Source organism: Narcine bancroftii, chromosome 6 (assembly GCF_036971445.1).
Source record: "Narcine bancroftii isolate sNarBan1 chromosome 6, sNarBan1.hap1, whole genome shotgun sequence".
NCBI classification, from domain to species: Eukaryota; Metazoa; Chordata; class Chondrichthyes; order Torpediniformes; family Narcinidae; genus Narcine; species Narcine bancroftii.
The window spans coordinates 61,684,291-61,697,117 of NC_091474.1; the positions used below are offsets into that span (position 1 = coordinate 61,684,291).

The following is a 12,827-nucleotide window of genomic DNA, read 5'->3' on the forward strand; positions in this document are numbered from 1 at the left end:
TACATCTGGCCAATCAGGATATTGGTGTAGCTTCTGTATATGATGTATAGAGTTCCCTCTATACATATCCCAAATAACAGCACCCTGTCCAATTAGCAGTCAGCTGAGGATATACATTGGGTCGAAAATAAAATGTTTCAGTCCATACAGTAAAAGGTTTTACATCAACTTTCTCCCACCTTTGGTATGGTTATATAACTGCAGGTACTATTTATAAAAGATGCCATTTAATCCCCTGCTGACCTCCATATGCTTATATCCTCACTTTCATTTGTCTGTGATCAGTTGTGTCTCTAAATCCATTCTATTACTTCCTGTATGGACTAGGGGTTAGCAATTGAGGGGATACCTCCTGTTGAGTTGGTTGGAATGTGGGGATAGATTCAACAGCTATAAACGTTCATCTTATCAGCATATAAGTAAAACACATGCAATAAAGGTATTTTGCTTCTGCCCAAAATTGCTCCTTTCATTCACAACTCTGGCATTCAGTTCAAATGTCAAGGAGACAAAAGCATAACAAAAAAATTCTCATGTTGTTGGTAGGTTTTTTTTTTCCAGTCTATTATAATAAAAGTTTTTATGTTTTAGGTGTAATTTCTTTTGGTGTACTCAGTGAGGCTGTCCTTCAAGTTTTCCTGCATCAGTGTTATTAACGGGTTCTGGAATGGCTCTTTCCACCGAGTTCCAAATTTCTTCCTATCTCAATTCTTTCTGAGGACGTAATTTCCAGGTTTGACATTAGGATATTCATCACTTTGATCTGTTGGATTACCCTCCATTAGGTGGGCTTGATGTACCTGTGAATGAACTGCTCGAAAAAGGTTTTAGTTAATTACTCAAATATTTGTTCATGTCATTGCCTAGTGAGAATAAATCCATCCCGACTGGCAGTTTGGGCTTTGCCCCCCAAGGTTTATGCATTGGCTATCCACGGACCATCTCAGAGGCAGAAAGCCCTGACTTAGCCTGCAGTGTGTCACCCGCATTTTAAACAATACTAGGGGTAGCACTTTGAGCCAATTTTAGCCCAGTTTCCTCAGTCAATTTTGCCAGCTTCATTTTTTAATGTTCCATTCGCACATTCCACTATTCCTGGTGCCTGGGGGTGATGGGAGTAGTGGAACTGCTGCTGAGTCACCAATCCTTTATATAATCCTTCATTTATCTTGGCCACCAAATGAGGACCATTGTCTGAACTCAATGCGTCAGACAGTCCACAGCAGGGAATTATTTCCCTTAACTTACAGTCAAAGCTATATTGTTGGTGTTAGGGTTAGCCTCAATCCACTGACTAAAACATCTATTATCAAGCAATATTAGCAGCAATGCACTCACGATAATTCAATAAAATCTAATTATAAACAAGAAAAATGGCTTCCTGGCAAGGGGTACTTCCCTGCTGGCATGGTGTCCCTTTACCGACTGTGTTATTGGCATATAGCAGTTCTTTGATCTTTTTATGGCTGCTTCATTAAAATTTGGATGGCACCATGTCTGTAGTGAGGTATTTATAATAAGATATTTATCATTCCCTCCTTGCCCAGGTGGGTATCCGTGTAATTGAGTATCGGGATGTTGGGTGCAGTCCATCACTTCCCGTAGTTGTTTCTCAGCAACAGAGACATCCCTTTACTGATTGTACACTTGTTAGATGTCGACTAACCGTAAAGCAGCTTGTTTATTCCCCCGGCCTTCCACATAGGGTTTCCTGCTGTTTACAGGCAAAAGAATGCAGACTGAATGAAGTAAAACATTTCACGAACTGAAAAATAAAAGGTCCTGTGCAGAACTTTAGGAATATAGGAAAACTCAGGATTATGCAGTGTATACACATGCACTTGCTGAAAACATAAACGTTTCTTTTTTTTGAATAATTTATGATTTTCCAAACTTAAACTCAGTAATAAACATTATTAGTGTCAATGTTACAGTATCAGCATTGACTACAATTTATATTTATCCATTTTATACAGTTCCTGCAGAGTTCAAGCTCTTTTCATCTCCTTCCCCAACCCCTACATTTAACTCTTAACTAAACCACAGTTAGTCACAACAAAGGTATAAGACATATATCAAGGTTTTATGGGTTTGTCATTACACTGGCCAGTGCTCAGGCTGTTTTCATCTCTTGGTTTTTCTTGGTTGGGATGGGATGGAACTGCCTCTGCTCCCTCCCCCCCCCCCCCAACCGATTGAGGGACAGATGAGGGAGGTAGGATGGTGAGGTGCAATGGTCCACACTCTAATCGTGCTCTTATGGAATTTAATTATGGTTGCCAAATTTTCAAAAAGTGTTACACTTTTTTCTTAAGTTATAAGTAATTTTCTTTGCATTTCTGTGTTCCACTGAGTAATGCTCAGGCAGGATTTGGATTTCCGGGTAACTGCTATGCACTTCCTGGCCACTGGCAATGGGAACATGACGAATTGGATTTGGATAGGTTCATTGTGAGTCCTAGGTCCCTTGTGTTTCCCAACAGGAACAACTCTGGATCCTGTGGGAATTCTTTACCTATAATTTTTTCTAGGATTTGGCCTCGTTCTACCCAGTAGGGTCTCACCTTGGTACAAGGTTGCGTGCACAAAGGTTCCTGTCTCAATGCCGCATCTAAAGCATGGCCTGACAATTCTGGTTTTAATCTGTTCAATATTTTTGGCGTCAGGTACAGGTGGTGTAGAAAGTTATATTGTACCAGCCTGAATCACAAATTAATGATTGCAGTCATGCTGACCCGACAGAAGTCGGACCAGCACCTCTCATCAATTGTTATTGCTAGGTCCAACTCCCACCACTGCCTTGATTTATGAAGGCCTGGTTTGGTCCTTCCGCTTGGAGCAAGAAATACATAACCAAGATGAACTTCCGTGTATTCCCCTTCAATCTTGACCTCAATGTCACATTGGTTGGGCCATAGTTGGACCTAATTTGTCCTGCAGAAAAGATATTATCTGAAGGTAGCAGTGGAATTCTTACTTGATAAATCGTACTTATGCCTGAGTTGTTCAAATGGTATTAGCTGCCCCTGCTTGTAACAGTCCTCTACACACATGATGCCACGTGTCCAGGATCTTGTTACCTACTGTCAATGGTATATATCTATTTGGAGTCAGGGGTTTTTTGGGGACAAACCACCTTTAATTCCTTAGTTAATTTTATTCCAAATGAAGATAATTTGTTTTAGTATAGGGCTGTTTTCCCAGATAACAATTTAGGGTTACATTTATAAATAAAGTCCTCTGCTACCTTCTCGCCTACCCTGTGCAGATTAATATGTGTCCAGGACGGTACACCTCCCCACTTAAAGAGTGAGATGATGTATCTCCTCTGGGTTTGCCCAATAGTATTTCTTGAAGTCTGGTATTCGTAATCTGTCCAGACTGCAATCCCAGGACAATTTTTCCATAGCGTCCCTGGCTACCTTTCCATTCCATAAAAATATTCTTATTCATGGGAGCAAATTTTGGAAGAATCCCTGGGGCATCGCCACAGGCAGTATCTGGATAAGGTACTGAAGTCTCAGCAACACATTCATTTTAACACAGTTGACCCTACCCACTAATGCTATATGCAGGGACTTCCATCTATTGAAGTCCTCCTTAATTCTCCTAAGCTGGGGGATATAATTTAGTTTATATAAATTATTCAAGTTATTGTCTATTCTGAGTCCTAGATATATAATCCTGTTTTGTGAGCACTTTAAATAACTGTTGTCTTGGAATTGACTGTAACCCCCCCCCCCCCCAGTAAGTGGCATAGTTTCGTTCTTGTCCCAATTGATCTTCCAGGCAGAGATCTCCCCATAGTCATACAGAGTAGAGCACAGCTTGGACAACTAATTTACTGGGTCTGTCAAATATATCAGTACGTCATCAGCAAATAAATTGATTTTATGTTCTTCCTGGCCTACTCTAAAATCCTTGATGTCTGGATCCTGGTGAATGGCCTTGGCTAGTGGCTTCATGGCAACTACTAACAGGGCTGGAGATAGTGTGCACCATTGTCTACTTGATCTTGTCAGTGGGAAAGCTGGAGAAATTTGTCCATTGGTCACAACTTTAGTCTTGGGCGCATGGTACTGCGCCGTTATCCAATTTATAAAAGATGGCCCTAACCCCAACTTTTCCAGCACTTTAAATAAGAAATCCCATTCCAATCTGTCAAATGCTTTTTCTGCATCCAGGGTCCACAGCCAAACACTCTCGTTTCTGGTTTGTGCCAGATGCATTACACTCAGCAGTCTACCAATGTTATCCACTGCCTGTCTTTTTTTTTGCACAAAGCCTGCTTGGTCTTTACTTACTAGTTTCAGCAGATGTTTTGCAATCTATCTGCCAGAGCTTTGGCAAGTATCTTATAGTCTGTGTTTAATGGTGAAATGGATCTATAAGAAGGTGTTAGCAGATCCTTGTCTTTTTTAAGGATCATCGTAATGATTGCTGCCAAAAAAGGTTCTGGGAGGGTATGGGATTCCATTGCTTGGTCTACCACCTCCATATAGAGAGGTATCAATAAATCCTTAAATTCCTTATAAAACTCAGGTGGAAACCCATCCTCCTCTGGAGACTTATTAGTCTGTAGTGAATTCAATGCTTTCCTTATCTCTTCTTCCGTAAAGGAAAATTCTCGGCCTTCCTGTTCTTCTGGGTCTAAATTTGGTAACTCTAATTTAGACAGGAACTCGATGGCTTTATTGGACCTCCCTGTTGATTCTGATTTGTATAAACTTGAAGGTCTTCATTAATCTCTTTTGGTTTATGGGTGATCCTACCATTCCCAGTTTGTACCACATTGAAGCCTGTTCTGTCCTCAACCGCCATGAAAGGACTTTCTGGGCTCTCTCTCCCAATTCATAGAATTCTTGTTTTGACCGCATTATGGCCTTTTCCATACTATATGTTTGGAGCATACTATGTTTCAGTTTTTTTTGTTAGAGCTCTGTAATGGTCCTCTAAACCCGATTTTTGGAAATCCTTTTGTAGACAAGTAATTTCCTATTCTAATTCATCCAAATCTTTTTTTTTACTGTTTTTGGTGTATCCAATTATTTGACCACTCAAATATGCTTTGCGGGTGTTCCATAGGAGGAATTTATCTGGAGTTGAAGTACAGTTGGCCTCGCAGAATGTATCTATCTGCACTTTTATGAAACTACAAAACTCTGGCTTATTTAACTGCAATGTATTAAGACACCATCTCTATGCTGTATTTTGCTTATCTGTCATTTACACAGCTAGATTTTTCTCAGATTATTCACCCTGACATTAACAATAGAGAGAAATCTAGCTGTGTACTCGACCTCCTCAATCCTATTCCCTACATGGGCTGAAGCCAGGAAAATATTTATTCTGGAGATAGAGTTGTGTTTTGAGTAGAAGGAATAATCCCTCTCCCTTGGATGCTTCCGCCTCCACTCGTCCATCAAGTTCAGCTCTTTCATACCTTCAGTAGTAGCCCTTGCCACCTTTGTTTTGGTTTTATTTGTTGGCTTATCTCAGAAAGAATCCAGACAAAAAATAAAAACCAAAATGTTTTCCTTTCCCTCTGCCAATCCCAGGAAAATGTCCTGTATGAACTTTTCTTCATCAAAGTTGTGGGCAGACAAATTTACTAAAGTCCAGTATTCCAAATATATCTGGCAGTGCCCCATTGCAAATTTTCCTGTTCTGTCTGTGATCACATTCTGCACTCTCACTGTAACACACTTCCCTATCAGAATTGCCCCCCATCTTGCATTTGAGCTGAACGAGGAGACTATTACCTGGCCCACCCATTCCTTTTTTAGTTTTTGGTGTCTGCTCTGTTAAATGTATTTCTTGGAGAAAGGTCAGATCCACTCCGATTTCTAAATAAATAAATAGTTAGGCGTGCGTGCGTGCGTGTGCGCGCGCTAAGACTCTTTTTCTCTTCACCAATCTGTTCAAGCTTTAATGTTAAAACTAACATATTTTATACTTTTAGCAATTGCCTCAGATATTCTTAGGCTTGTGTTTTCCCCCTTACCTCCACCGCCCTGCATCCATTGTTTGTCCAACCTTTTTTCTTCAGCCATCTGCTCCAGCCCACCGGGCCCATAACAAACTCTGGGAAGATAAAACAAGAACAAAGACCACAAACCCAAAAAGAACAGATTTTTAAAAAATTCAACAAAAGGAAAAGGAAAAAAAAGTTACAAGATTCTACATCAGACTCCAACCCTATATAACATCAGCCATTAAAATTACTTACCACCCCCATATGTTCCCCCTCTCTATCCCTTCGTAGATCTTCCCTTCTCCCTCCATTGGTGACTGAATCCCCCATGTTGTCATTGCCCCCCTGCTATAGTAAATATTGTGCCTTTTGGACACATTTACCTTCCTCTTCACCCACCTTCCCTGTGTCTTCAGGACCATTTTCCTCAATGCATTTCTTCCCCTTTCCACTTCCACACCCATACATTTACATTCTTTACTGTCATTATTTCATAAGCGTTATTCCCATTGTTGATTGTTTCATATTGCTTGTTTGACAAACCTTTGAGCTTCTTTTGAGTCTGAAAAAAATTTCCACTCCTTCCGGCATTACTATTTTCAATTTTCAGTGGTTCCAATTCCTTTCTTTGTCGCAGGAGGGTCCCATGATGTCAGAATTTAAAAAAAAACACTTTATTGTCCTCCAACTTCAAGGGCCCTCCCCCTGCTTTTGCTCCAGTGACTGCTGCTTTTAAAAAAATGTTCTTGATCCTGCTGGCACAGTAGCTCCACCAGCACCAAGCATGGTCTTTGGGGTCCGGGCATGCGAAGAAGGACCGATGGGCCTTTTTGATCTCTACTGATTTTAAAAAAAAAAAAATTTTCTCCCAAGCTCCCCTTCCCCAAATTCTCCAGAACCCAGCTTTGAAAGAAGGTTCTATAGCCAATGCAAATAAAAATGGTGATAATGGGCATCTTTGCCTAGATGATCTTTCTAATAGAAAAGGCTTAGGTATTTGTCTATTTGTGACAACCTTGGCTTTTGGATGATTGTACAAAGCTTTTATCCAATTTACAAAAGTATTTGGAATTCTGAAATCATTTAACACTTCAAATAAAAGTCCCATTCTAAACTATCAAATGCTTTTTCTGTGTCTAGAGTCACCACAACCGCTGGTATGTTTTCCTTCTGGGTTACATTTAATAAACATAAATTTAACTATATTGTATGCGGATCTTCTATATTTAATAAAGCCAGTTTGGTCCATATTTATTAATTTAGATAAACATTTTGCTAACCTATTAGCTAATAGTTTGGATACAATTTTATAATCTGCATTTAATAATGATATTGGTCTATAAAAGATGATTGCAAAGGATCTTTCTCTTTTTTTGGAATAATTTATTTATGCTGTTTTAAATGATTCTGGTAGATCTTGAGAATCATTTGAGCCCCATAAAAACAGGAATTAGTAACTCTTTAAATTATTTATAAAACTCCGGAGAGAAACCATCCTCTCTCAGAGCCTTGTTATTTGGCAAAGATGTCAAAGCATCATATATTTCCACATCTGTAAAGGAATTCACTAATTCCATTTTTTTCCCTCCATATTTTATTCAGGTAATATAATGCGATAGATATTCAACTTTTTTTCCCCGTCCTTTAGAGACTCAGATTGATATAATTTTTTAATAAAAATTCCTAAAATTATCATTAATTTCCTGCGTTTTATAAGTAAATTGACAAGTTACCCTCTTTGTTGCAATTATTGTTCTTGACAATTTTTCTGTTTTTAATTGCCATGCTAAGACTTTATGGGGTCTATTTCTCTCATGTACACCTTGTAACTGTTTTATAAAATTGTATTGTATTAAGTTTCAAATTTTTTTATTCCAATAATTTTTGTTTCTCAACATTTTTCTGAACATGCAATTCCTTTTCTAAGTACAATATATCCTTATTCAATTGGTCTACTTCTCTAATATACTCGTACTTTATTTTAGATGTATAACATTATTTGTCCTCTTAAATAGGTCTTCATAGAGTTGCAAAATAGTTGCAGATGATCAGACAATGGTGTTCCCCTTCTAACATGTCGAAAGTTTCAGAAGCACCTAAAATTTTTTTGAATAACAAGTTTAATCCTTGAAGAATGCCAAGTAAACAGAAGATGCTGGAAACAATCAGCAAGTCTAGCAGAGTTAAGATTTCATTTCAGGTTAAGGTCCTTCCATCTGAACTCAATGTACAATAGTTCAGAGTGTAAAGATGCTTTCCTTGCTGTGTAATTGGACCATTTAATACCCAACGATACAGGATCTGCGGCACTTGTATGGAGCAATACATCTATTCTCAGTTAGATTAGCAAGGAGCTGCAGAACATTGTTTTTTTAGATTTATGACCAAGGAATGTTATTAATAGGAGTACCCGTATAGATGTCAGCAGAACAACTGGCATTTTAACATGTACACATGGATTAGCAGATAAGATCAACAAAGGGTTTAGTTGCTTTCTGGGGGATGGGGTGGTGGGGGGGGAAGGAGAGGGCAAAAGAGTGTAAAATGAACCCTGTATATGTGTGTGTATTTTGTCCCGGTTATGATTTCCCCATGTTTGTTTTCTATATAAATTGTTCGCGTATGTATTTCGTCCCCAGTGTGATTTCTTTTTCCCTACGCTCGCTATAAACTATAAATTGTGCGCATGTTTTATTCCCACAACTATTTTTATAGCAAATACAAAGTCTTTAAACTGAAATGCCAATTCAGTTTCACATTCTGTAGATGGTGCTGGACTGTTGAATGTTATCTGAATACCATGTTTCTTATTTGTGGTCTTTAAATATTCCATTCAATTTTTAATCACTATTTTGAGTAATGCATACTACAGGGCTCCAGTTGTGATGCTTGCAAGTCTCCACTTAGGACCTTCTAGTTTGATATCCAACATATCCAAATAACTTAGCTGGGTATTTTTAATTTAGTTATATTAGTCACCTTGAACTTCCTAAATTAACATTATTGGAAATTAAAGAACAAAATTTTAAATGGGTATTAAATTAATGTTTAAAAAATATAGTTACATAGACAGTATATGTAACTCCTGGAGAAAAGTTTAGTTTCAGAATCTTCAAAAAATACTGCACAGGGCTTGATAGATAGGATGTGACCTGCTAATCGGTATCAGCTTCACTATGGTTACAAAACAAGGTCAATATGTCAAGCATGTTATTGGGATCCCAAGGTACTTTTTCTCTATTCCTTTTTCCTTTCCCAGCTTCTTGTGCTTTACTCCCTCACATGTGTTATTCCTCCTGCTTGGTGGCTAGCAGAGTTTTATCTCTCCTCTGAGTTGCCTCATCATTCCATTTGTTCATTACATATTTTCATTTATTTGTACTTTTTTTTGCACTTATTCTATATTCTATATATGCTATATTCTATATGAGGTAAAACACAGGATTCTGTTGACACCAGTGGTTAAGTGAAAAAAACACACAAATGCTGGAGAAACTCAGCAGGTCAACAGTGCCTTTATATAGCAAAGGTAAAGATAATGTTTTGGGCAATTGTGTGGTTTTTTTTTCATGATTCTATATCCTAAGTTCCTCCTTTTATTACCTTTGTTTATTGTGGCAATCACACTCTGACTGCAATACCTGTCAGGTTTTTCTGGTTTCCATCCTGAGTACATACCACTATCCTCTCTTCCCACTTCTTCTGAGCCTCCTCTTTTCATTCCTTAATTTTTTTCCACAATTTAGCTGCAGCTTTTTCCACATGGAACATGGAACACAGACACTATTCTAGAGGCAGAGCAATTACTCAGGTTGTTCTTGCACCATTTTATGAGCCTCCCAATCTCATCTCTGTAAACTTTGATACTGTTGTATCATCTGCAAATTTGATCATTCTGTTTGAACTTAATCTGGCAATGCAGACATGAGTCAGCATCTTGATTAGTACTGGACTGAATACACAGCCCTGAGGTGCACCTCAGTGCTCAGAGTGATAGGGCTTGAGGTTTTGCTGCCAACATGGACTGAAGTCAACAATTTCAGAATCCAGTTGTAGAGAAGAGTGTTGAGTCGCTGCAAGGACACTTTATTTGCCAGCCTCTGAGGTATGATAGTATTGAATTTGAAGAGAAACAAGGTAAATAACTAAAAATAATTAATTATCAGTATACAAAGTTGAACTGAGCAGGTTCTACACTGTATGTACTCTTTCTGATCAAATGTTAAATCCCTGTTCCATGACAAGAATTTAATTTTTATTTTCATCTTTAGTCATTCAACTTGCTCTTCTTCTGGATGACAACTGTTGTATTCCTCCGCTTTTTCTTCTTTTTGCATTATTTTGGCTTATCTGTCTTGAGCCTTCCATGGTTTAGTTACAATTACTTTGTTAATAATCTTTTATTCCAATCCATCAGGGTCCTAATCCTTTTCAACTTCTGGAAATTAATTTATTTCTGTTAAAATATTTTTATATTTAAACAGGAATAGTTCCTCATATGCCTGTCCTGCCATTTGCTATGATAGTGACATGTTTTTTTTCTTCAGTATCTTTTTCAGATGTTCAAAATCTTATTAATCTGTGTTTTAAAATTTAAGAATTGACATCAACTGCTATTTGTGGAAAAATGTCCCATTATCTCTTTATATTGAAGAAGCTAAATTTGCTTCTGAAAGTTTTGGCTTTGTTTTGTAATGGGTATCTCAGACCTAGACTAATCAGCCAGCAGAAATAATTTCTCTTGTCAATCACAGAATTTCTCAACATCTGCAAAATTTCATTCACCATTCTTTGACTTGTAAATTGCAGAAATGTCCCTATGTTTCAGTAATATGTTGTTGTAATATAACTCTTGGATTGCAGATGTATCCATGCTGGCCTTTCTGTTGATCGGAACCTTCAGCAGAAATGGTATCAGTTAAGCCAGCAGCGAATAAGAACTACCAACATAGACCTTCACAACTATAGTGGGATTAGGATCTCTGTACAAATGCCAAGTCCCAAACTCATGGTTAGCTCTTGAATTTTTTTTCCTATTTGTCTTCCCACATTGCACTTTTGGAGTCCAGTGATGATGAATATGAATATTTCCTCTTTTCCTAGGTTTTTGAGTTTGCAATTTATAATAAGACCGCCAACCAGTTTTAACTACTGATTTGGTTGAGATTATTAAAGAGCTATTAATGATCATCCAATTTGTGTCAATCACTTTAACTAATTTAAGATTGGACGTCCATGTTCCAGTGGTCTGAAATCACTCAAGACACTACCAATACAAAATTCCAGATCTAAATTGACAGTTTTTTTGGATAGCTGACTGCTACAACTGTAGCCCCTATTTCTTAAATCTCGTTCTTTATCCTTATTGTCCACTTTAATTTCTTTACTTAGCCAAATGTATCCAGGAGGATAATTGTACAGATCTTTTTCCATTATGCTTCATTGCTTACAACTTGAGACATTACCAAGATGTAATCTTACACACAACCCCTACCAGCTAAAGATGGATTTGTGTTATTCCACTTGATTCTAAGTATTCAGTAACATAAATTAATCACTCCTACAGGTTTGTGCAAAATTTCAGTTACTAGTATCAATTATTTTTCATAGTGTTCCAATGTTTAAGTATTATATTACAAAATTAACAGCACATTTTTTTGTTGTAATACAAGCTGTCTCATTTTGTCTGCCTTCTGCTAATCTTTGAATTACAATGTGATTGGAATCAGATAGATCATTGCATTTCCTAAAGTTCTGTTCTTTCACTAGATATGATAGGCCATGTTGCCTTGACCTTCATTCCAACATCTAACCTCCTGCCATCATTATAGTTTACAAATTGCCTTCCAAACCTAATTTTATTCACAGATGATGGAACTTTGTTATTTTTGACTACTCTTCAGCTGATGTATTTCTCATATAAAGGATATGAGCCCAAAATGTCTTTTTGCAAATGTGAATCTAAAAATGAATACTTAAATAATATTTTAAATGTATTCATCTGATGAACAAATCACTTCTCCTTGGCCTTCATGTATCCTGTGTAAAATTAATGTTTATCTTTACTCTCAATTGTAGCCTGTCTCAGTTATACCATTAGTTTTTTTTTAATTCTAATTATATCAAAATCAGTTTCAGTATGAAATATTTGTCATTGCTTTGGATTTAATCAGTTACCCCTCTTTTTTTTCATGCTGTCTAATATAGTATTTCAACATATAGAACCATAGAACTACAGCATAGAATCATGCCATTCAGCCCATCCAGTCCATGCCGAATTGTTATTCTGCTGAGTCCCATTGACTTGGACCATAGCCCACTGTACACCTCTCATCCATGTACCTATCCAAATATTTGTTAAATGTCAAAACTGAACCTGTATTCACCACTTCAGTTGGCAGCTTGTTTCACACTCACACCACGCTCAGCATGAAGTTCCTTTTAAACATTACACCCACCCTTAACCCATGACCTCTAGTTCTTGTCTCACCTAATCTCAGTGAAAAAAACCCTGCTTCCACTTCTCTATTTATACTGCTCATAACTTTGTAAACCTCAATCAAATCTCTCATTCTCCAATGCTCCAGATAATAAGCCCTAACTCAACCTTTTCCTATAACTCAGCTTCTCAAGTCTTTGTAAATTTTTTTTGCACTTTTTCAATCTTATTGATACATTTCCTGTGGATAGAACTGCACATAATACTCCAAATTTGGCCTCACCAACTTCATCATTACCATCCTAATTCCTATATTGAATACTTTGATTTTTGATTTATGAAAGCCAATGTACCAAAAACTCTCTTTATGACCCCATTAACCTGCGGTGCCACTTTCAGGGAATTATTTCTACC

General features: G+C 37.5%; 1 protein-coding gene across 8 annotated transcripts in view; it reads left to right on the top strand.

The window, feature by feature from the left end:
- egln1a (egl-9 family hypoxia-inducible factor 1a) overlaps positions 1 to 12,827 on the top strand; it is a 124,397-nt gene that overhangs the window by 9,939 nt on the left and 101,631 nt on the right. The gene's annotated exons all lie outside the window — the stretch shown is intronic.